This window comes from Drosophila bipectinata, chromosome XL, assembly GCF_030179905.1.
Source record: "Drosophila bipectinata strain 14024-0381.07 chromosome XL, DbipHiC1v2, whole genome shotgun sequence".
NCBI lineage: Eukaryota > Metazoa > Arthropoda > Insecta > Diptera > Drosophilidae > Drosophila > Drosophila bipectinata.
In genome coordinates, this window is record NC_091734.1 from 5501964 (window position 1) to 5528003 (window position 26040).

The 26040-nt window shown below is 38.6% G+C and overlaps 1 protein-coding gene across 6 annotated transcripts in view; it reads right to left on the reverse strand.

Moving 5' to 3' along the window:
- The window catches only part of LOC108121141 (chaoptin), a 212176-nt gene that overhangs the window by 108085 nt on the left and 78051 nt on the right, over positions 1 to 26040 (reverse strand). For 3 of the 6 annotated variants that reach the window (XM_070280653.1, XM_070280630.1, XM_070280668.1), the window contains one exon: positions 25428 to 25461. The exons of the other annotated variants lie outside the window; for them this stretch is intronic. The gene's annotated coding sequence lies outside the window, so the exon portion shown is untranslated. The remainder of the gene's footprint in view (positions 1 to 25427; positions 25462 to 26040) is intronic. 6 annotated transcript variants of the gene reach the window in all.

Consider the following 26040-nt stretch of genomic DNA (forward strand, 5'->3'; position numbering starts at 1 on the left):
ACACCCTCCTCCACCCATTTGTCACACAATCTGACACAACTTTTTTGGGGGAAAAACTACTTTTTGCGCTTTTCACTTTCCAACAGCTATGGCTATTCTGGTGACTCTCCAACCATCCACGCACCCACTCACCCACCACTTACCAACGCTTAGGTAATTTGAGTCAAACTTTATGCGAAAGTTGCAAATTTGCACCGCAATTTGTGCAAACTTTTCCAGCTGAGCATTGAAATGACATCATCATCAGCACCAGCACCAGACCGGCCTGACTGGCAATCGAAGCGGAGTGCAAATCAATAAGGATGGCGGGAAGGATAACAAATAGTGCAAGAAAAAGGACGAGGTAAAAAGTGCATAGAGAAAGTGCCAGAGAAAGCAACAAAAATCAATTCCAAACTCGTCAAAAAGTGTGGCCAAGTGCCGCATTTAAAAACTAACTTGAATGACAATTATAATGTGCCACGTCCACACTGGCCGACCCACCATCATCCCAACTGGGCTGCTTTTCCGGCTGATTTCCATTCACATTTTTCAATTTCCCTTCAACTTGAACTTTATTTTTTTCTTATTTTTTGATTTTCTGGCCATTTGCATTTTACAGTCCATTGCCGTTTGTTATTTTTTGTTGTTTAAATCATTTTTATTATTTCTTGAGGGTGGAGAGCCACAAAAAAAAGGGTTTCCATGGGCATTTCCATACAAATTCTTAATCCCATTCCCCAGAATGGGCTCCCCAGGGCAATAACTTTTAACCCAGAAAAAACTGATGAACTTAATGTTTGGTCAACTTTGGCTCAATGATTTTCAAGTGACCCCCGACCCGGTTAAGGATCAAATCAAGTCGGTCGAAAACACAACAAACAACCAACAAACAAACAAACAAGGAAACTGGCAGACTCCCGGAAGCGTGTTACTTTAGTCATTAATTTGAGCTTATCCCTGGAATTACTCGAATGTTTGCCGCCATTTAAATAGACTGTTAATTGAGTTGTAAACTACAGGGGGAATTTCATAAACTTGAGAGTGTTTATTAACTAATATAACAGTAACTGTATGATTAAGGATAACAGGTCTCAAACTTTCAAGAACTAGAAACTCTAAATCAAAGATATATATATATATATATCATAATATATCCTTGTATATTCCTGTCATCGTTTCCCATTTAAAGAAAGAGAGATAGAGAGAGTTCATTTTCCATTCGTAACGCGTTCGAAATGCGAGAAAAGTGCTGGCAAATGCTTTTCAGTTTTGGTTTTTCATTTTGCCGCTCACCAGCCACAAAATTTACAGACACACACAGGCTTGTACAGTGGCAGACATTTGCATATGCTCTGACTATCTGACTAACTGGCTGACTGACTGACTGGAATCCTTGTCAGCTGAATTACGCGCTTTAAAAACAATTTTGTCGATTCCTGTTGTGTTGTTGTGTGTTTTAGGATTTTTTTTAATATTTTATTGCGCATATCAAATTCGCATTCGAGCGGAAATCCCTAAACAGGGCCAAAACGTTTTACCCTCTCTGGCAGTGGGTGTGGGGTGGAGTGAGGTTGTGGTGTGGTGTTGGGAAAAAATCACATAAGCGATTTTCACTGAAAACAAAAGTTGAGCTAATATTAAGAAGCTTTTGTAAAAAGTATGTAAAAATCTAGTATATTTTTATGAATAGTGTGGCTTTAAGTTTGAGAAAAGTGTGACCTAAGTTTGAAGAGAAAACAAAAAATGGTCACATTAATAAAAGAAACGTTGGGGCTTCTAAAACTGGGGTTTCTATTAAAAATATTTATTTTTCTTGAAGTAAGGCTTGTCTTTCCTTAACTTTTTCCTTAAAACCTCAAAACTAAAAAAGATTAGTATAAAAATAGTGTGACCAAAGCATAATAATTCAGCAGAAAAATAGACATATTAAAGTTTATAATCTTGAAAACTGCCTTTCTAATTTGAAATATTTATAGATCCTGAAGCTAAGCTTATCTTATCTTTGAAACTTCTTCATTTTCTTAAAATTTTTCTTTAAGTGCATTTTCTAGAGGCTTCAACGACTGGCAGACAGTTGCACGTGCTTCTGTCACTCGCTTGTTGGCTGCGATGTTGTCTGGCCATGTTTATGAATACATTTCGCCCCAAAGAATTTACAGGGAACGGCGCGCCTGTGCCCCCTGGATCCTGAATCCTGCTGAATCGATAGGATGGATGGTTGGCTGGATGCGTCTGGTTACCTTGAGAGGTTTGCGCCTTTTTGTGGCCTCCGGGCGTGTGTACTGGAAATCAGCACGCAAAGTTATATTTTATTGATTCTAAACTGACTGTGATAGATGTCTATATGTATTGGCCGACATATATAGTACATATATATATATGTGCATGTGGGTGTATATGTATTATCTCTGCGCTTGACTGGGCAAAATACCATCATGCTGATGTTAAAGTGCGCACGTGACGCTCCCAAATCGAGAAACCAGGGGATTTTCATTCGAGGATGTTGCCTGGCCGGGACCACCACTACCGCCACCATCAAGTGGAGCAGCAATCACTTTTTTTTCCCGCCCTTTTCTTTATTTTTTGATTTTTTTTTTCAGGCTGGTACATGGAGCCCATTTTTCGTTTCACATTCAACGCCTTTATATGGGGGTATACGAGGAAGCAGCCCACCAGCAGCATTACCCATATCGTTGGACTTTTAATTTCGAAGGACCTACAGTGGGAACTTACAGTGGAAATAAATATATTTTGAATTATTTATTTAATTGATAATTAAATATTTAACCCCTTTAACCCCTATTGAAAAGCCTTATAATTTCTATAATTTTTCAAAAAGTAATATCTTGTCTAGTTCGTCCCACAGTACTGTCGAAAATTCAGCGGCCAGGTACTTTTCGCATTTTCCTGGGCAAAGCGGATGGGTAATGCAGTCGGAACGTAAGCTTTTGCCATATGTTGGCTGCAGGAGGAAATTGTGGAAATTGAGAGAAAAGGGCCAGTCCTTTTTGGTCCTTTTTTTTTTTTTGCTCCCTCATCCTGCTATCCGGTAGAACGTAGCATCAACACGGGACTGGCGGCGGCGGCATTGGCGATTGACAGTTTAATAGTTTTCCCAGTCAATATTATGCTATTTCACGATGCACCCTGGCCAGTCAGGCCAGTCCGGGCCATCCGGGCCAGCCCATCGTTGAAGGCAATGGTTTCTTGTGCCGAGCCCAGGTACCAGGACAAGGACCAGGACCAGGTGTATATATGTAGCATATATAGCTTCCTATACATATATATATGGCTTCCTTTTTCAAACCGCCGACTGGCAAGGCTCATTTGGCTCTTTGAAATTTGATTGCATATGCAATTTTGGCAAGCTTTTTGGCCAAAGTCCTGGCCTAGTTGTCTGTCTCTGTCTCTGTGTGTGTGTGCTAGTGTGTTGGCCGTAAAATATGCAGATTTTATGCCGGAAATATAATTTTTGCTGCATTAGCGGCAGCCTCTGGTCGGCTGGCAACGGCGCGTATACGCGATATTCGATTATAGTCCCTCGTTCTACGTCCCAAAATTTAAGTGAACAAGAAAAAAAAAAAACACACACACACTCTATATATATATTTTCGGTTTTTATTTGAAATTTAGTTGGGGATTAAAGTGTATTGGCCAAAAAGTATCGGTTTGGCTAATGCATGGGGAATTAGCGAATGGTTTGGAGATTTTGTTGGGATTTTGGTATTTTCTGGGGATTCCGAATACAAAGAATAACAATGACAAAAAATTCATCAAAGTATTAGTTCACCAAAAAATAATATAGACAATGAAAGATAATTAAAAAGAGTTAACTATAGGACAGGAGGACAGGCGGACAGGTGGTCTTACAGGCAAGTAAAACCTATCAACTCTCTATATCTTGCCTTGAAACCTTATTCCTCTTAAAGTTTTCTATAAAATACAAAGGCTAATTAAAACTAGTTAAGTTAAGAGCAAATTTAGTTAACCAACAAGTGGACAAACGGACACGCGGACACTTGGAACCCTTAAATACTCTCCATTTTAACTTCCACTCCCCATTTCTCTTAAACTCCCTGTCAGACCTTAACTTAACCCATTTAGAAACAATGGCCAAGACAATTTTAACTGCTTTTTGGAAAATCCTGCCTTACCCCCCCACTCCCCTTTCGATAACTGGATTTTCGATAAACAAATCGGTGCGGTAGCACTCTACGATCTGTACGCTTCATTGCCGTCTAACTTATGACATTGGGGCGTGTGTGTTTTTGTCGGCAACTTCATTATCGATTGCTGATCCCTGGGATTACAGATGGACGCCCATGGAAGACAATGCTCTTACTACTCGTCTTGTGGAAAGGACCAGGACCCCCTTCTTGCTGGGCGAAGGGGGGAGGGGGAAAACTGTACCATCCGTTGTGGCGCACAAATTTGTCCACAAATTAACACAAAGCGTGTGCGCGGAGCTGTGTTCGCCCCTCTGGCGGCTGACCATTTGCCATCTCCATTGGGCCTCCCCCTCCCCCCCTCCGTATGGAGCACCTAAATTGTACCAGTTAGCATTTACCAGGGACGTAGAAACACTCCCCTGCCGCCCCCCTTGAGAGAGTGACCAGTTTGGTAGGCACTCGCACATTTGCTGGTAACATTTATCGCCGGATTTCCACTGTCATGCCGAAATGTTCAACAGAACGTACACAAACACAAACAGACGAACGTTTGTGCCACATACTGTGGCAAATACACGTGCAGCCAAAGGCACTGAGAGAAAATATAGAGAAGAGTATTTAAAAGGTTAGTAAAGGAGATAGAGACAAGAGGACATGTTTGGGGTTATAACCTCTTCTAACCTTCGAACCTTCTAATATAATCCTTCTTATTTTTAGCCTTTATATTTTATTTAATATTTATATCCTTATTTTCTCTCAGTGCCTTTAAAGGACAACGCTTGTTTTGCGGCTCGTCGTTTTGTCTCGTATGTTGAATAGAAATAAATTTGCGACTTAAGTCCTAGCGCGCATTAATTCGGCCTAATGTCGTGTAGTCGCATCCGACCCAGCCTACCACCCACCCCATGCCAACCAATACCTCCCCCTCCCTCCCACAACCTACACCCATGCATACACTGTTTTCGGACTAACATTTTATTTATGACCACACACACACACACATGGCACACACATGAAGAGGGGTCCTTTTGTCGTTTCGACCACAGTCAGTGGCATAAGCCAAAGGGGGGAGGGGTTTGGCTCTTGAAGGGCTAGGGGCGGGGTGGGGGGGCGAAGGGATCCCACAAATCTCTGGCACCAATACCAATGCATTGTCCAAGAGCGGTCAACAAAGCCGATTTATGGATGGCACAAGTGTGCGTTTATGAAGAGGGTAGTGGGCTATAGAAGATATAAAAGGGGTTTCTATAAAAAAAAAAATTAAACTAATTAAGATTAAAATATTTTCAAAAGAAAGATCTAAAATAAACTAATTATTATAATTATTTTTTAAGAAAAAAGCCCCCCTTTTTTTTTTTTTTTTTCCAGCATTCGAATGCGTGATGTGCGTGCGTGGCGGCTATTAAATTATTTGTAAACAATTTTTGATATCTGATTTTATGCTTCTTGTATAGGGTGCTGTAAGGACTCTTCTTTTATGCTAATTTCGAAATTATTTTAAGAGTATTTTTTAGTTCTAATAAGAAATTCAATTCATTTGACAACTTTTGTGTCTGAAGGCTAAATGCAATCAGCAGTAAACAAAGAAAGGCACAAGAAACGTTCTTAAGACAAATTAGTTGCAAGTTTTTTTTTGGAGTTTGTGGCAAGAAACTTTTGCCGCACTCTTTATTTTTGCAACTTCAGGAGCCAGGAGTGCCAGAAGCCTGGTGCCTGGTGCTGATGCCTCTCTTGCCTTTTATCGGTTCTGTGGGCTTTGTTTAAAGTTTTGTTCCAAATGCGAAATAGAATCGGACAAGCTGAGCGCCACTCGACTACCGACAAAAGTTTTCGTTGCACTTTCATTACTTTTCCACACTCTCTCTCTCTCTAGCTCTGCCTTTTCGCCACCCAATATTGTTATGGCTTAAAAGGATACAAGACAAGGACCAGAAAAAAAAAAGGATACTCCACTTTGGCAATGCGCGAATTAGCCAAACAATAAATAAGTGCACGACAAAAGTGGCAAAGAAATTTCGAACAACAATGAAATTACTCGTCGCCTAATGCTGGGGAAGTTGCCCCCTGTACCCCCTGTATGTTGCAACCACACACATCAAGGACAAACTTTACATTGTATCCCGCAGGGTGTGCGTGTGTTTACAAGTTGATGATTCTCAAATTTCATTTCTGTTTTTCTCTCAGCTTTTTCTCAACTACTATTTTTCTTTACTATTTTTTTTTTGTTTCGTTTGTCGCTCTGGGAAAGTTTTTTGGCCAACAGATTGACCCTCTTGCCCCTTGACCGACCTCCCCCCCTCAAAATATGTAGTCATCATGTCGAGCTGACCAAATTGTCGAGTCCCTCTCTCACTCTCTAATTATTTTGGCTGACACTGCAATGTTATTTTATTACTACTATTATTATTATTTTTTTTTTTTCTTAGGGTGTGGTGTGGCAGTAAGGAGGTGTGGCAAGTTCTGATAAGAAAGTTCGGCAGCCAGCAGTTCGGATGTGGCATGTGCAGTTCGCTTTTATTGCCACAGATAGCCGCAAGTTTCCGCTTGCCATTTAGAGTACCAGGACAGGACAGGGCAGGGCCAAGGCAAGCAAAGTTTGCAACTTTGAATATTGCTCATACGTCCTGTGGCCTGCTGTCATCAGAGCTGCATTCCAATGCAACATTTACGGGGCAAGCCAGTGTTGCAGTGTCCTGTAATTTCAAAGAAATACGACTCCATTTTCTTTCAACTTTTTCTTATTTAAATTTTCCAAAGAAACCATTATTTTGAAGTACAGCCGTAACTTAATTTGAGCGCGGCAACGCGTCGTATGCGTAATGCCAGTCAAGGATCCAAGGATGCCAAGGATCCAGGACTCCAAATCTAAACATACAACGCCCATCCCGCCAAAAAGGGAAATCGCCAAGGAAAAAGGAAAGATCCAAGCTTGCATCTGGCTTAGAGTAGGGGGGGTGGAGGGCTAGTAGCATGTGGCAGAGAGTATGGGGCATTGGGTTATGAATGCGACTTTGACTGCGATGCGTTTAGTTGAGCGGAAGTCGAGTGCTTCGGCAATTTGTAGCAAACTCCTGATGCAGCTAGCAAGTCCCTTTTGTTTGCCACCGATGCTCTGAATCCGGGAGCTCTGAAGGGATATGCGGTAAATGAATGAATTAGGAAGCCAAATCCCGGATAAGCTTAAGTGTGTGGCATGCAACCTCCTCTTACCTCCTCATTCTCCTCCTTTTGCCCTCTCTGGTGAGTTCCATTCGCCAAGTATTTGAAGAAGCAGCTTATGCATTTAAGCAAAAACTTGCCAGCAGTTGAGAAATTATTTGAAAGAGAGCTGCCCTCCCACAGTACATAATAGTAGCTGCAGGGTTTTAAAAAGTTCCCCGAGTTCTTCTTGGGTTTAGTGGTTCAAGTATTCTGACAACTTTAGTATAGTTTTTGGTATTTTTTTGTTAATTTAATATTTTCTTTTTTAAGTTTTCAGTTTTTTTAGAATCTATCTTGATATTAGATAGTTTTAGCTTTGAGGCTTACATTTAATATTTTTATTAACCTTAAAAATTTCTTTAAATCTATAGAACTTGTACTTTTTAATACCAAGATTCATGATTTGTGCTACTATCACTACCATTTCATATTTTTCATTAAAAATCCTTTAAAAAAATGTCTCAAAAAAGCAGTATTTTTTTTTTTATAAAATAAAACTTATACCTTTTATAGCATTACGCATTTCATTATAAAAAGTCCTTCAATTGGTCTATTATTCTCGTTGCCATTTCCACATTCTGTAATTATTCATTGCATTTAGAAAAGTATTCAGTGCTTTTCATGTTTCTCACCGTTTTGTTTTTACTGCTTTTTCTTTTTTTTTGTCGAATGCCTTTCCTACTATGCCATTTTCCTACAATTTTCCTCCTTGGAGTCCTCCTAGTTTTCCAGCTACCCAGCCCAGTATGTGGGGAATGTTTTGCTTTTGTTTTCGGCTTCATTACATTGAAGTTTTTGTTTTGCCAAGCCATTTCCTTCGGTTAGTTTTTATTGTCGACTGCTGATGTTGCCTGTTTTTTTTTTTTAAACTCTGATGGTGTTATTTTTTTTGTTTTTAAGGTCTTGGCTCTCTGTATGTGCACGTTTGATTGTTTGTGGAAATTAAGCTTTGAAAAATGACTAGCTTGCTGGCTGGCAACAGGACACTGGGATGCAGGATGCAGGCTGCTGGCTGCAGGACGCAGGACACAGTCGTAAGTATTTGGAAAATTACTTTCATTTGTTTGTGCTTCGTTTGGCTTGTTATTGCCAAAGTACTAGTAGCAGTAGTAGTAGTAGTAGTAGTAGCTATAGTAGTTGTCCTGGCAACTTGCTTTTTGTGTGTTTCTTTCGGTTTTTTTGTTTTTTTTGGTGAGGAAAGCATTTTCATTTATATATTTAGTTGTAGACCACTTCCCCTGCTACTTCTAACCACCAGTTTGGCCCGAGAGCTGTTGCATTTGTAAATTACAAAAATGAAATTAAGTTCACACTTTGTCATGTGGGGACATTTACGGTTTTTAATTGTTTGTGTTCGCTGCGTTGAGCACTTGAGTTTGGAGTTTTCCACAGTTTGGAGTTTCCATTCACCATTCTCCGTTCTTTTCTAACATTTTCTATTTTTCCCAACCAGCAGATGAAGGAAAATGTAGGAAAATGTTTCCTACTTTTCGGGGTTAAAATGAGTAATGAACGCTCTCATCGTCTCACCGAGTTTGTTATACATTTTCGCCTGTGTACATTAATAATTTCGTTAAATATTTGGCCAAGCCCCCCTCTGGGGCGAGGCTCATGTTTCTTTGCCCAAGTGTGTGTGTGTCTAAGTGAGTGTGCTTTTCAAATTAGAAATTATTCTTGGCTTTAAAATGGGGAGTCATCAAAGTAAAGAATCTGGATTTTAAAGGTTAACTTTAAGATATAAGTCTGGCACTTGACTTAGTTTACTTATTTATCTTTTTTTTTAATATTTCTTTTTATATACATATGTATCTCCTATTTATTTTTCTCTGGCAAGTTGAAGCCACATTTGGAAAAGAAAATTGCGCTTGAAGATTGGCCAATTCGATAAGGATACGGTGTTTTTAAGAAGTCCTTTTCGGTTTAACTTGTCTTCTTGGCTTATCTGACGCCTCTGACATAATATAATATATAGCTTTTGTTTTTCTCTCCGAAAAAACTTTACCAACCAATAAAGACACACTTATACCTACATATATATGTATATAGACAAAAAAAAAGACTGCTGTATCCTGCGAGCAATTACATTTGCCCTAGCACCCGGCCTGATCCTGATGACTTGGCTTTGCTTTCAATTTGGTTGCACTTGCCAAAAAGTCAAAAAACCCAAAAAAAAAAAAACCAAAAAAAATGAAAGAAAAACCTAAACATATATATGCAAAAATCGTACAAGAAGACAAAATGGCCAAACCAACAAAATGGAAAATGAAAAACCACCATACCATACCAAACCAAAGCAAACCAAAAATGTTTTGATATTTGTTTTTGGCCTCAATTCCGGTTTATATCCTTACAGTTTTGTAACATCGGTAGATGCGGTCAAAGATTAGTTTTTGGGTCTTACACAGGACGCCAGACGACCGACATGGCCATAAAAATCTGGTCGTAATAAAATGGAAAATAATTAGTAAGCCACCCCATGCCATACCATTACCAGTCTTCAACTACCACTCTCCCACTCCAATGGAAAAAGATGAAGGAGCTGGGCTGTTGCTACTGCTGACAATTTCCTTAATGTCAAATGGAACGGAAATTGATAAGGACACATCAATTTGTAGCCATGTTGCGGATGGCTAACTCAAAAAAGACAGAAAACAAGCCAGGAGAGGAGAGTTGGTGGGTTAGGAAGCCGGAACTTGTATACCCTTTCAAGGACTTGTCGAAATACATAGATGTGACAAGTATCAGGCATATATTATGGGGATTTAAGGATATGGAAGTTAGGATCTGAAGTACATAGACATAATACTTATGATACTACTGCTATTACTGAAGATAATATTATAGATATTACTTCACATAATACTTCAGATAATTCTACAGAAAATACTGCAGATAATACTACAGATAACTCCACAAATAATACTATAGATAATACTTCAATTTATACTACAAAACCTCTGATCTTACAAGATATTTTTAACCTCAAAAAGTGAAAGACTTTAGAGACCCCTACCTATACATATATTATATATACCCCCAGTTAGGGTAAAAAGGACTCCCTGGGGGATTTGCTGTTAAGTGTGGCCGCAGCAAAATTTAATTGCACAGTGGAATGAATTATGAATTGATGAAATTTTGGTTTTTGTTCGTTTTTGGTTTCAGTAATTGGAACGTTTCCCAAAAGCCCACAAACCAACGCCGAACGCCCACACTCCAATTTCGATTGCCATTAAGTGCCCCGGACATGGTCCACAACAGCTGTTGCTACAAGGCTCAACAAGGCTCAGTTTCCTTTCAACCATCTCCTGTCCCCTCCTATGCCCTCCTTCCCCTACCCCATTTCACTGTCAGTTTTGTGCCCCATGCCCCCCCAGTACTTTTCGGTATTATCCCCCATTCCCTTTCGCTTTTCAGCAAATATTTGAATTTAGAGAAGGCGAAGCGAAATGTTCGGCTTTTGGAGGAATCGTTGCCACTTTAGCCTGTTGCTTGCCACCAGTTTCCCTGGCCAGACACCCCCGCCCCACTGCCACCCATTCGAAAAACTCCTTTGTGGCTGTCCAACAATGCCCTGAAATGATTAATTTATTGAAACTTACGCTTATTGCCGTTTTCACGAACAATTTTATTTATGCTCTTTTATTTGGACAAGCGGTGCCGATAATTTGTCAAAAAGTCGTAAATTATAATGTTACAAAAGGCCTCCCTCGGCTTCCAAAACAAAAAATAAAAGTTTTAGAGAAACTGAGGAAAAGATTTTACATCTTGGGGAGTGAGGGTTTTGATAGAATGGAGGTGACTCTTAAGGAAATTTATTAAATTATAAGAAACGGGTATAGAATAGTAGAGATACTATACGATACCCGATACTATACGAACTCTATCTATCACTGAGATAAGTATATCACTATAAATATATCTATATCACACATGTTTGAAAAAATATACAATGTATTGAAAACAGTACCGGGTATTATATAGTAGAGAATCTGTAGATCTCTATAATTCTATAACCTATAACCACATAAGTTCTATATTCTCCATTTCTAGCCATATCCATTTTAAAAGAAGAATTACCTGGTTTCATATAGGTTATTGAACCTCTAGAACCCTTAAACACCATCTCTAATATAGCCCTAGAAAGAGACAGCACCAAACCTAAGAAAGAGACGGCACCTAAGTAAGCATTCAATTTGCTTGCGGTTGATACACTTTTTTTTCTTGAGGGCAGGAGGCCAAGGAGGAAACCAAAAGCAAAAGGCTCTTCCAGGAAGATTGGGGATTTGCGGTTACGCCGCACAACTTTGTGGGTCGCTTGCCAGCCACTCTCCCCCACCCCCACCATTTTTCTGGCAGTGTACTCTCAAGTGTGTGTGTGTGTGACAAAGATAAACACATCTCAGCATTTCGACAGCGGCAACGATAACGCCTTTAATTATTAATTATTATCGCCGCAAAGCCAAATGTAAAAGCTTCAATTAAAACTTCTCAACACACGTACATCAAGGATACCTGAACGTATTTTATTTTATATAATATATATGTATATGTGAAGCACTGCATCGACTCTTGGCCCAGATTGCATGTGCTTTTTTTTTTTGTATTGCTCCTTCAGCTCCTGGTGGTGGTGGTGCTGCTGCTGTTGTGTTAATGATTTATACAAGGATTAATTTATACTCACTAATGGATTTCACTTGGCAATGTCCTGCCAGCATTCAATATTATCAATTACTCAGCTTCTCCAGCTTCCAGATATAAAAAAAATATATATACATATACTATATATATAGCAAGAGGAGCCAGAAAGAAATTAAGAAAAATTAATTATGGCCCAGTAAGCAACATTGCCATATACCGCATGCAAATTGCTGGGCATTCATTTTATGGGCATTTCTTTGCGATTTTATTTTGCTTTTTTTATTGATTTGCTTTTTCAGGTGAGCGGTGAGTGGAGAAAGCCAGTCGAGTGCCCATCATTTCACTTTGCTGGCCAAGATCAAACGATGTTCGCATCAAAATCAACTAATTTCCACACTTTACCAAGCAAAAGTCTTGCTTCCGCAAACAAACTGAAGAAAAAAAGGCAAAATTTTATGCAAAAAAACAAATTAGAAAGAGAAGGTTTTGTTGAGAAACTGAGAATAGTAGATGCTCTTTAAAAAAGCAATCAAGAATGGTTTGAGTTACTATCTTAAGTCTTTTTTAAAAAATCCCCATACCCTTCTTTTATAGAGTATCTTTCTATAAAGAAAGAGCAAAAAACCTATACAACGCTATGCGGAAACGGCTGTCAATAAAATAAATGAGCGCTATTAGCAGCGGAAAATGATGAACACTTGAAAGTGTTTCGCTGGCAAGCTTCGAACAGACACTAAGTCCCTGCCCAGCCACGCCCCTTTTGACCGCCCCACGCCCAGTTTATAGCAAAAACGCAATAGATAGAGCAATAGAGAGCAAAAAAGCTAAATGGGAGAATGCAAAACATTGGCCAGGAAATGGTCCGGAAAGTCAGTACAACAAAGTACCAAGAAAAGTCAGATGATTTAACTTTAAAAAATATAGAGATACTAAAAGATTGTTAAATAAACATTTAAAATTAAAAAAAACATCTTAAATATAATTTAAATATTAAGAAAAATTAAACAACTAATCAGATCTAGTCTGAGAGGCCATTTAACCACTGTGGCATATTTTTTTTGCTTCCCCTCGGTCTCTTCCACAAGACTAACTCGCAAGATAGTAAGCCAGACATTCAAGCCCCCCCCTAACCACGCCCACACCCACTCCCACACTCACACCCACACCCACGCCCATGCTGTGGGTCACAAAGCCGAAGGCAAACAAGTCGCGTACATTTGTGCAAATAAAATTTGCTTGAATAATTTTATGAATGGAAGACAAACTGTTAAAGCAAATGTATGTGGAAGGATGAATGTGGGGTGTCCTGTGCTGCCAAACTGGATAAATTCTAAGGGGGGGAGGAGGGGACAGCACCACCGGAGAATTTAATTTATTATTACATCAAAGGGGTTAATTGCACAAAATTGTTTGCCTCAAAATATGTATGTAGGGATGGATGTTTGTGCAACAGTAAGTGGCATACAATTAAGCAGCAGCACTTTCAAGGGTATTTTTCTTGCGGTGCATTCGCCACGTCCCTAGAATGCCCTAGGATGTGTGTGTGTGTGGTCGCATGTGAAGTGTTTAAATAAACGACAACACTTGAAATAAATTGCAGCAAATCAAGTTAAATAAATTGCGCGAAATGTACGCCATGGAATGAATGGCAAGGCTCTCAAGGACAAAAAAAAAAATAAAATAAAAGTTGAGGCGAGAAAGGAGCCACCAAACGGAGAAGGACGTCAGGATGTCAGAGCATCGTTATCACATCCACACACGGGTGTGGATTCCTTCATTCTCTTTCTCTCTTTTTTTTTTTTGCAGATTTTTTCTGATGACATGCCATCATCTGGAAAACTCACACACATGGACTCATTCCATTTTCAGTATCAATATCTTGCGGATTTTTTAATTGCAATGTACGGAAATCACCTGTAATTATTCTGTGCCATTTGACTATTGAATTGCGAAGAGGTCATCTCGATAGCAATTAATATCAAGGGATTAATATTAAGGAAAACTGTAAGGTCTTGGTAGGTCCTTGAAGACCTCTCAGGATAATCCATAAACCCTTTTTTTGTCCTTTTGTTGATTTCTTAACGGAAACCATAGTTTGATGAAGTGCGTGCCCCGACATTCAGCCGTCGTCTCCCCGATTGACTCATTTCATCCATTTTGATGGAATGTCCTTTTATATTTTTATATGTATTATCCTGCCTCGCTGATTTGTCCTTTTTGGCCACCAAGTTTATCACGTTGTTTGCCTTCTGCGTTGTTTGCTTTTGCCGCTTTGTGAACACAACCGTACTGTGTGGAGTGGAAAAAAAGTAAAGTCGGGCAAAGAAATGGCAACAAAATGGGGAGAAATTCCTGCGAAATATCCTGCGAGGTGGGTGAGATGGGTGGGGTGGCAGGAGGGTGGTGAGTAAACGAAAAGGGTTGTAAAAACGTAATGGCGAGTTAAATAAAACAGCCAACGTGGGGGGGAACTTGGTAGAAATATGCCAACACTCGCACAACCCAAAAAAAAAAAACAAAAAAATATACAAAAATTTATTCAAAAGTGTCATAAATGTAATACAACTTTTCCTTTATGGCAACTGCATATGTGGGGGTGTGTGTAAAGATGTATGTGCGTTGTGTTTGTGTTGGCGCGTTGTTCGAGTGGCACTCTCCAGAAAACTTCTCTCGAGCCAATAAAAATAAAAATAGACTTCCAAATAAAATGAAATAAAACAGGGCGGACAGCCCCAAACTAAAAAAAAAAAGGAGAGACACCCGAAAAAGGATGCAAGTCCCAAAAACTTTATCCTCACAATACAATCGAGTGTATGTATCTGTGCGATGCCATAATGCGTTTTCATTTTCCATCGTCCTAGGCAATTTTCTCTGGCCTAAGCCTTTTCAGGTCAGGCTCACAATTCGGAAAAACGAAAATAATAGACCGAAAAATAAATCATCAAATTGCATTTTCTCCACAAAGGTTTCTCCGGATATTTCAAACAAAAATATTAAATGGGTATTACCTTAGTATTACCTTCGAAAAAAACCATACAAATAATTACAAATAGTAATTACTTTTGAAAGAAAAATACCAAATGCTTTAGGCTTACTTTTAGTTCATAATTAAATGGCTTACATATGTGGAGTGCACTGTAGCTCATCCCTAAAAGGATTTAAAAACCCTTTCAGTTGCATAAACCCAATCCAAACACACCTGAAAAGTTAACAAAAAACTTTAAAATGCATTTAAGATTGTAAAAACACTTTTTAGTGCATTTCTGAACGGGAAATCTGCTCTCATCGAACCCGCCGGAGTGTGGCTTGCAAATGGCCATTGGCGACGTCGAAATGACTGCCTATGGCCAAAAAAAAACACTCACCCACACAGACACACCCACAAGCACTGCAACAAAAACAGGACACTTTTAACACCCACAGGACTCGGGCACTTATAGTGGCTCATGCACTAGTATGAGTTTATTTTGGAAAGCCAGAAAATTGCCAGAGAAAGTGCAGTGAGAATAAGAAGAAAAGGAGATGTTATGGGCTTGTAATTTGGTTTTCAAGTTAATGTTTTAAATACTAAGAAAAATATTTAAAATTTTATAGAGTGTTTTTTTAAGTCTTTTAATGAATCAGTTTTTTAATGATATTGTTACCCTTTTATAAGATTATTTCAATATACAATAAATTTAGTATTTAAGTGCAATGTAGTATTAGGAGCCAAAGGTATATGGCTTTAAGGTATTATATGTCAAAAATTAACACGGGAACACTAAGAGTAATGAGAAATGCGAAAAATGCATTGAAAAGTTTTAGAAATAAATGAAAATAAATAAATTAAGAATTATATCAATGAAACTTGATTTAATTTATAATTTTATAATTTTCTTTTTATAATTAAATCCAACAAATAACATAAAGAATAAAATATAATAAAGGGAGAATAAAATATAATAAAATTATAACAAATAAAATACACTTTCAAAAAAATAATTTAATGAAAACTTTAGGCTTTAATAAATTTCTTTAAGCTTTAAGATCCCGTTAAAAAAAGTCCCCTTTAACTAAGAACCTTTACATAAAGTCTTTATTAACTAAGAACCCCCTAAACCAAACCTTAAATCATATTGATATTTCTGCGAGTGCTTTTTGGCCAAAAAACCAAAGCGAACTGAACCGTATGCAAGGCATTTGGGCCCAAAGTTATGCCAGAGGGTAGAACAGTGGAGACCCCCTCCTGTTTTAAGACCCCACCCCACCCCTCCCAGCACCAACCTTTCCACTTTAACCCACTGAAGCTGTGGAAGATTGCTTAAAGTTTTATTGGTTGTTGTTTGCAAAGCAAAAACTTTACTTTTGCGCGCTTTTCTAACGGTGCAAATACACACACACACATATAACACACACAGATACAGATACACCATTGAGATGAAGAATACACAGATACAAAAACTGAGAGTTTGAGAAGCGAAAGACCAAGAAAATGTGTGGCCAAAGTTGCCAATGGATCCTTTTTGGTGCTCACAGTCTCGCATCCTGTGGATGTCTTCTCATCCTTAGTCCTGTGTCCTTTTTCGGGGATTCTCATCCAACTTGAACCCGTATCCCTTTGCTATTGCTTTTGCTTTCATTCCGCTGGTTGCTCGCTCTGCTTTTTCTTTTTCGTCGGGAGTTCCTTGCCCGCGTCTATATCCTATATCTTTTCTATTCAAGTAGGTATTTTCATTCCCCGTTTTCCGTCTTTTTTTCCCTCTCTTTGTGTGGAAACTGAAACTGCCGTTAGTCAGTAGTCAGTGGAGGAGTCATTTCCATTGCCATTTCCCCATTCCGTTTCCCAATCCCCAGCGGAAGTCCATGTTCCAGTCGAAGTCAAAGTCGTCGGAGTTCGAGTTCGAGTGCGAGAACGAGGAGTTGAAGTGCCAGGAAAGGAGTTGACGTTAAAGTTCGACCTTTTCGGTAACTACTTGCCATTTTCATAAACAAAATAGTTGGACACCGCAGCGAGTGGCACTTTGCCCTCTCGTTATAATAGTAATAACAATAATCATAGTAATCATCATCATTATTGGTCACAGGTCGCTGCAACTGCCAAGCACATCAGCAGGTTTTTAACTTTTTCCAAAAAAGTCAAACGAACGTATTAGTTTCGAATAGGAGCCACTTGAAAGTCTATATCTTTGTCATATCTCGCCCGATTCTTACGAGGAATACCTTAAACGATTTGTGGATCGATATCCCATCATTCTGCATCAAAATCCGACAGCAAAATATTTTTTCGATTTTTTTCATAATTTTCCTGGGGAGACCCCTTGAAAAATGGGGATTTTGGGATATGGCCCACTGGGAAGGCTATATCTTGGCCAATTCTCATCCGATTCAAGAAAGGAATACCTCAAACGATTTGTGGATCGGTTTCCCATCTTTCTGCATCAAAATCCGACAACAAAATATTTTTTCGATTTTTTTCATAATTTTCCTGGGGAGACCCCTTGAAAAATGGGGATTTTGGGATATGGCCCACTGGGAAGGCTATATCTTGGCCAATTCTCATCCGATTCAAGAAAAGAATACCTCAAACGATTTGTGGATCGATTTCCCATCATTCTGCATCAAAATCCGACAACAAAATATTTTTTCGATTTTTTTCATAATTTTTTTGGGGAGACCCCTTGAAAAATGGGGATTTTGGGATATGGCCCACTGGGAAGGCTATATCTTGGCCAATTCTCATCCGATCCTTGCGAGGAATGCCTTAAACGATTTGTGGATTGATTTCCCATCATTCTGCATCAAAATCCGACAGCAAAATATTTTTTCGATTTTTTTCATAATTTTCCTGGGGAGACCCCTTGAAAAATGGGGATTTTGGGATATGGCCCACTGGGAAGGCTATATCTTGGCCAATTCTCATCAGATTCAAGAAAGGAATACCTCAAACGATTTGTGGATCGATTTCCCACCTTTCTGCATCAAAATCCGACAACAAAATATTTTTTCGATTTTTTTCATAATTTTCCTGGGGAGACCCCTTGAAAAATGGGGATTTTGGGATATGGCCCACTGGGAAGGCTATATCTTGGCCAATTCTCATCCGATTCAAGAAAAGAATACCTCAAACGATTTGTGGATCGATTTCCCATCATTCTGCATCAAAATCTGACAGCAAAATATTTTTTCGATTTTTTTCATAATTTTTTTGGGGAGACCCCTTGAAAAATGGGGATTTTGGGATATGGCCCACTGGGAAGGCCATATCTTGGCCAATTCTCATCCGATCCTTGCGAGGAATGCCTTAAACGATTTGTGGATTGATTTCCCATCATTCTGCATCAAAATCCGACAGCAAAATATTTTTTCGATTTTTTTCATAATTTTCCTGGGGAGACCCCTTGAAAAATGGGGATTTTGGGATATGGCCCACTGGGAAGGCTATATCTTGGCCAATTCTCATCCGATTCAAGAAAGGAATACCTCAAACGATTTGTGGATCGATTTCCCACCTTTCTGCATCAAAATCCGACAACAAAATATTTTTTCGATTTTTTTCATAATTTTCCTGGGGAGACCCCTTAAAAAATGGGGATTTTGGGATATGGCCCACTGGGAAGGCTATATCTTGGCCAATTCTCATCCGATCCTTGCGAGGAATGCCTTAAACGATTTGTGGATTGATTTCCCACCATTCTGCATCAAAATCCGACAGCAAAATATTTTTTCGATTTTTTTCATAATTTTCCTGGGGAGACCCCTTGAAAAATGGGGATTTTGGGATATGGCCCACTGGGAAGGCTATATCTTGGCCAATTCTTATCCGCTTCTTGCGGGGAATACCCTAAATGATTTGTGGATTGATTTCCCATCATTCTGCATCAAAATCTGCCAACAAAATATTTTTTCGATTTTTTTCATAATTTTCCTGGGGAGACCTCTTGAAAAATGGGGATTTTGGGATATGGCCCCCTGGGCTAGCTATATCTTGGCCAATTCTCATCCGATTCTTGCGGGGAATACCTTAAATGATTTGTGGATTGATTTCCCATCATTCTGCATCAAAACCTCACAACAAAATATTTTTTCGATTTTTTTCATAATTTTCCTGGGGAGACCCCTTCAGAAAGTGGGATTTTGGGGTAAGGCCCACTGGGAAGGTCATATCTTGGCCAATTCTCATCCGATCCTGGCGAGGAATACCTTAATCGATTTGTGGATTGATTTCCCATCATTCTGCATCAAAACCTGGCAACGAAATATTTTTTCGATTTTTTTCAAATTTTTTGTGGGTACCCTTTTAGAAAGTGGGATTTTGGGATATGGCCAACTGGGGAGGCTATATTTTGGCCAAAATTTCAACTGTGGGCCACTTTCTGATGATTTTCAGTTCGAACTGAATTTAAATGCCATCACCCAGTTATGATTTTAATATAATCGGCAAATAAAAGGGTTCTTTGTACTCCTGCGCCCCAAATGCCGGGCTCGTATTCATCAATCAGTTGCCCTAAACAGAACCTGCACTCAAATTTGTATTCAATCATTTGGGGGAATCATTGCGGGCCACCCGTTGATTATCATTAGCGAGACACAAAACGGATACAAAGGCATTTTGGCCACGCCCCTTTAACCAATACTCCCCCCCCCATACTCACACCCATTCCATACACACTCAGACACACACACATACGCAGCACACCCCGCTCTAGCGCTTCTGGAATGGCACTTAATGGCCGCACACAAAACATGGGAAAACTTTGTGCAAACTTTTCACAAACACACTGCCACATGTGTTGGTGTGTTAGTGTATGTGCCTGCCAGTGTCTATGAGTGTGTGGGTGAGTGTGTGTGTGGAATGTCATTGGCGGAAATTGAAACGCACATGACAATCCATTTCATCAGCAGTTTAGTTGCCTTTGGAACATTTCAGCGCCAGAGAGCTGGAGAATCAGAACCGGACTATGGAAGGAGGTGTTGCTAGAGTTTCTAGCCAAGTACTTTTTGGCTAGAGCTGTCCGCGTGTCCGCTGAAGAGAGGATGGGTCTTTAAATGGAGAACTATTAAAGTTAGAACTAGGATATTACACAGAGACATACCTTTAAGGCTTTTCTAGGCCTTTTTCGCCTGTAAATCTTTACCAAGTTTTCTTTAAACCCAAAAAAAGATCTGTCCGCGTGTTTGCTTAAGAGAGGATTGGTCTTTTAACACTTTTAAAGCCAGAACTAAGAAATTTAAAAGAAGCATGGTTCTAAAGCTTCTCTTGTCCTTATTGGCATTGAAAAAAATTATTCTTTTAATTATCTAAAATATTATTTATACCCCAATTTAGCTAGATTTTAGTTAAAGACATCACTGACACCCCCCGGAAGTGCCCAGTTCGTACCAAGTGTATGTGTCTGGGCTGTGACGTGATGTGAGTGGCAGCCACTAAGCCAAATCAACAAAAATCAACATTTCAACAACAAAGTCCTTGACTGTTAAACTTAACCGGGCACAGCATGTGATTTGGAAGGAAGGGGACTACTACTATGGTATGAGGGTAACAAAAAAAAAAAAATATAGAAAAGACAGCAAATGCCATAACAGAGCATAATAGAAAAACTGTATCTGCAAGCATCTTGGGGCTATAAGCTTCATGTCTATGACATTCAAAGAATCACAGAGGGCAGAGGAAGTTATCGGAGGGGATAGAGGGTTAGAGGGATAGATGGATGGATGGGGAACACCCCCATGAGTGTATAATCAATGTCAGTCAATATTTTGGCAAACTCTTCAGGACCTAAAAGGGACGCTGTGTGACAGCAGTCGGCAGCCTGGCAATGGAATTGAATTGAAAAAGAATGAAGAGCCAGAATGAAAACGAAAACGAAACGAAAACGAGATCCAAACGAAGGGCAACAATAACCAAACTAAATTACATATGCACACAAAACTTGTCACTGTGAATGCACTGAAAAAAATATAAAAGTAAAAGAAAATTAAAAGATTTGAAATAAAAAAATGGAACTATACGATTTGAAGCAAAAATGGTGGAATTTCTTTAGATACCAGCTATCATATAGTCTTGTTATTACATCTTTTAATATTTTAGTTAATTTTTCTCAGTGTTGTCGTTATGCTAAATGACAAGAAACAAGCTAGGGAACAACAACAATGGCAAACACATTTTCTGATTAGTTTGCAGAGGCCACATTAGTCCCCAGTCGCCCAGAAACGCTGACAACTGACAAAACTCTGTATAAACAGGCTAAACAAAAAAAAAATGAAAGAGAGGGGGCTAGTGATTTAGAAAGAGATGCAGATAGAAGGCGACAAAAGGGACAAAGGTCAAGCAGCAAAATAGATGAATATTTTCAACCCAAAAATCTTCTAGGCCCATCAGAACTACATATATACATACTACTTCTATGAAATTTAATATTAAAATCAAAATCTGTGTCCTCTGTAGAGAGGTTGTATTAACAATAAAGCCTTAAACTAATTTAAAACATGTATCTTTCGTTAGTTGAAGCTTCCAATCGATGAAAACTAATACCTCTTCGCAGATGATAGTTCAAAGCAAATTAACTAAAGTCCTAGTCGTGCATACTTAATCACTGTGGCCTCACGATTGACACACTCCACTAATTAGCTTTCAAAACGAATTTAAATTATTCAATGAAATCCATACCTCGAGACAGGCATTAAAACGGGCCTTGTCTCGGGCCATTTCGAGACAAAGGAAGCAATGGCTTAAATAAGCAATTGGCCTGGTTAAGTGGGAATCTTTGACAGTATACTACTATGTATGTATTGTATGGTTTGTGTATACTTGTAATTACCTGGACGTGGCAGATAGAATATGTTTGACAATTAGTCTTGGTATGTTGTGGATTGGCTTAAATACGAAATATATTTCAGTTGCTATTTAATAATAATAATAATGTTCTCGAGTTTCATGTCGCAATTTACGCATTTCGTAGCATACTTTTCAGGCGCATTAGGCGGTTTTGCTTTGTCAGCGACGCGTTAACTCGCTTCCTCTTTTTTTTTTTTTTTGTGGCACTAAGCAAATTAGCGCAAATTGCAATAGAAAAAAAAAAAAAACCAGCTCCAGCCTTCACCTCCCCATCTTGGCCAACTCTTTGTGGCCTGGACTGGCTTTCTGTTAGTCCATTTTCAGCTTGTGGGGGGGCGAGTTTTGTGCAATTTCTCGTTTTCCAACGCTGGCTATTAGCATCATTTGTGGACAGGACCTTGCTGAAATTTGTTTTTAATTTTCTACACTTTTTTTTTTTTATATATTACATTTTTTTGCACGCATTTTCCCAGCTTAGAAGTTGTTTTTTTTTGTCGCTTTTTTGTCACCGCTAAACTGCCACGCCCCCCCCGTGCCCTAGTAGTCGTCCTTTTGCCTACTACGACTACTACTACAACATCCTTTCACCACCAACGCCTTTCGCATATTAATGAGGTCCCGTCCTTAACACGCTCTTGAATTAGTTGCCAAACGCGCGCGGTTCGCAGTCGTTTGTGTTCTTCACCTTGCGCCCAACTTTTCCATGATTTTCCATGGGATTTTCAACAACAAGCAACAAGCGGAGTGGGTGGAATGGGGAGATGGGGGTAGGGTTCTTTGCTCCAAACCCGCAGACACTTGCGGTTGCTGTACTTTTGCACCTTTTTCCTTTAGCTCGTTTTTTGGGGAAAGCCAAAAGCATTTGCCATTTTAATTTGCTCAGCTTGCTGAGGGTTGCTTGGAATTTTAAGGCCCAAAGGCTGTTTAAATTCCATTCAATAATGTTTTTTAAAAAAAAATTTATATAAAAAAAAAAGCTTAGAAAAGTTAAGAAAATTAAAGGGTATTACATTTTAAGATGTATTTTGCTTAAAAGTTATAAAGTCTAGACCCTAGAGTAAAGTTTTCATAAGAAAGACATAAGTACCGGGTATTACTATCTTCCACCTTTTTTTTTAGCATTTTTTTAGAGTATTTTTTAACTCGACTTGACAAGTATTTCTTTTAAAAACTCCTCTTTTTTTCCTTCCTTTGTTATTTCCACGTATTTGCCATTCTGAGTTAAACAACTTTATCGGGTCTCGTTTTTGAATTAGCCTCTGGTTCTTTTTTTCCTTGCTTTGTTGCTTATTTTGCGCTTAATTTCCGTTTTAATTCCGCCGCTTTATTCAAAACCTTTTTTTCCCATTCCCAGTCATTCCCACTCTCGAAAAACCCCATCATCATACCGCCGCACTTTCACTTTTTCCTTTGAGCCCTGTTTTTTGGTTCTTTTCTTGGCCAAGACGCGTTTGGAATTTGGCCGACTGGCAGAAAGACATTCGTCCCATAACAATTAGGTAGAGTTTTCTCTTCTTATATATATATATATATTTTTTTTTTGTTGGCCGTGTTTATCCTGCGAAGCCAGCAGGTTTCAATACAGCCTTTGTACTTTTGTCTTTGACTTTGACTTTCAGGGAGAAAGCAACTCCAGGAGATGGTATTGTATGGTAACCTTACCAGTTAGTTGCTGCTGGTCAGTGCTGACGTAGGCAGACTAACACTAAAACACTAAAAATACAAATACATAAAAGGAGAAGCACTTAAAAAAAATTTAGGAATAAATTAAAGGCTTTAAAAAAATCTCAAAGAAGTAGGAACTATAAGTACTGGGTAATAATATTAGCTCTCCTATTTTTAGTATATTTTTGTAGGCCTAAACTTTGCTTTCCTTAACCCTTTCTCTCACTGTATTTTGCGTAAAAATTTCATACGCCAGCAGAAAATTCATTCGCGCGTGTCCTGCCTCCCGAAACTTGATCCTGGGTTATAAATCGACGCCCAGTCTCCATCTCTGAGTCTCAATCCGCCGATGTGTGTGTGTATGGGTATGATTTATAAATGAGTTGATGCATTACATACATCCTGACCTGTTCCACGTTCCTCCTTAAACCTGCCACCTGCCACCTTAAGCGGCAATTGCGAAATGACCACCCTTTCATGGTGGCCTCATAAATGTTGCAACGATTTTGTCACCAAACGAGGTGACACGAGAAGAGGCCCCTCAAACCACATACATAAGCCCACACTTGACCGCAACAAGAAATCAATTTGAATAATTTGAAAGGATGTTCTAATCTCGGAATTAAATAAATAAATCCGGTTGGAAAGTAATCTGCAATTTGTGATAAGTGCTTCCTCAAACTATTTAAGAAACTTTGGATTATCCTTTTTTTTCTCTGGCAGTTACCTTTGGAATAATAATTTCCGAAATTAATATTAACCCTTTGATTTTCTTATTCCATAATCTCCCTTGTTTTTCCCTTTGGGGGTTCGATGAGGCCGTTTATTGTTTGTTTATTTTATTATTAAATTACACATAATTTGTTCAGGGCTTATGAGTTGTGGCTTTTATTTATTTTTTTGGGATATGTTGTGTGTGTTTGTGGCTGAAAATCACCTGGGGGTCAGTTCAATTATGAGGTAATTGAATAATACACAATACATACCCGCCCAGTATATATGTATATAAATATATATATATCGGTCTATATGTTTATGAAAATGGGTATAGTACGTGCCCCACACCCATTCCCAACACACACACTTGATGCCTGACTGCTCTCATTAGAAAACAGAAGCATTTTTTGGTTACTTTCATGGTCCTTGCTCGAGCTCTGGGTTCTGGTTTTTGATTCTGTTTCTGACTTGACTTTTTTTTAGCTTTGACTTGCACTTTCCACTCGAAAATTCAGCTCATATGCTAGTCTATGTACATATCCACCCATCCTCACATCTTATATATGATACGTACGTAGATACTATATCTCATCCAGTGTTTGTACTTGGCTCGGTCTCGGTCTTGGTTGCTTTCATTTTTATTTTGAGCATGAAATGTTTGTTTTGTTTCTGTTTTGCGCCTAAATTGTTCAACGCTTTTGTCCTTGTCTTTATTAAAACTTTGCCGGCAGCAGAACCAGAAGGATATCCAAATACCAGAGACTCGCAGCAAGCACAGTGGCTTATTGTCGAGGATTGTGCCAAGAAACCTAGAGATGCGTGGTATTTTTTTAAGGATAATTGGGATAAACATTGGTATTGATACCCGGTAATATTAGAATTTAATTGTTTCTAATTGAAATGTTTACAAAATTAATTAAAAGCAATACTGATACCCGGTACTTCAGGATTTAAGCAATTCTTATCAAAATATTTGAAGCGAAATAATTATATCCGGTACTTCTAGATATTCGGAACCTTTTTTTATAGTAATGTTTGAAAAATAATTCAAATAAGTGTGTTAACCCCTTTTTTTTAAGCCAACCTACCAAAAGAATAAAATAAATCAAAATATTGATACCCAGTACCCCTAAAAATACCTATTTATCAATGTATTTATATCCGGTACTCCTAAAAGATTCTATCAATATAAATTAAACTATAATGATCCAGAAAATAATGAAATAAATCAAAAAACTTACCAAGTATTGCTATTCCAAGTATTACAAAAAAATACTGAAAATAAAAATAATACCGAAATAACCAATAATATTCATACCTGGTACTAATAAAAACACTACAAATAAATATTATACTAAAAATGTTATAAAAATAATGAAATATATTAAAAATCGAGACCTAGTACTTCTTAAAAATAAAGTTTATTTTCCAGTTCGTACCAAAAAAATTCTAAAAATAAAAGTAATACCGAAATAATCAAAAATATCCATACCCGTTACTACAAGATAATTAAAATAACCCCATTTATATTCATTAAACATCACTGTAGCCCACACACACATATTGACATTCAAGACAGAAAACAAAAAAAGAATGCGATAGAGACATAGCTAGTGAAAGAGATGGCATGAAAGGCAGAGACAGAGACAGGAAGACTGTATGGATGGGAGTGGGAGTGGGTGGTAACCATTAACATTTTCTTTGGCTTTCTTTCGCTTGTTTGCCTACACTTTCCTGGCCCTGTTTTTCACAATCTGGCTTTTCTCTTGACTTTTCTCCCCTTTTGCATGTTGCCGCTGGTTAAATAATCTTGTTCTTGTTCTTGTACTTGGAGGCCCCACTGTCGAGTGGTGT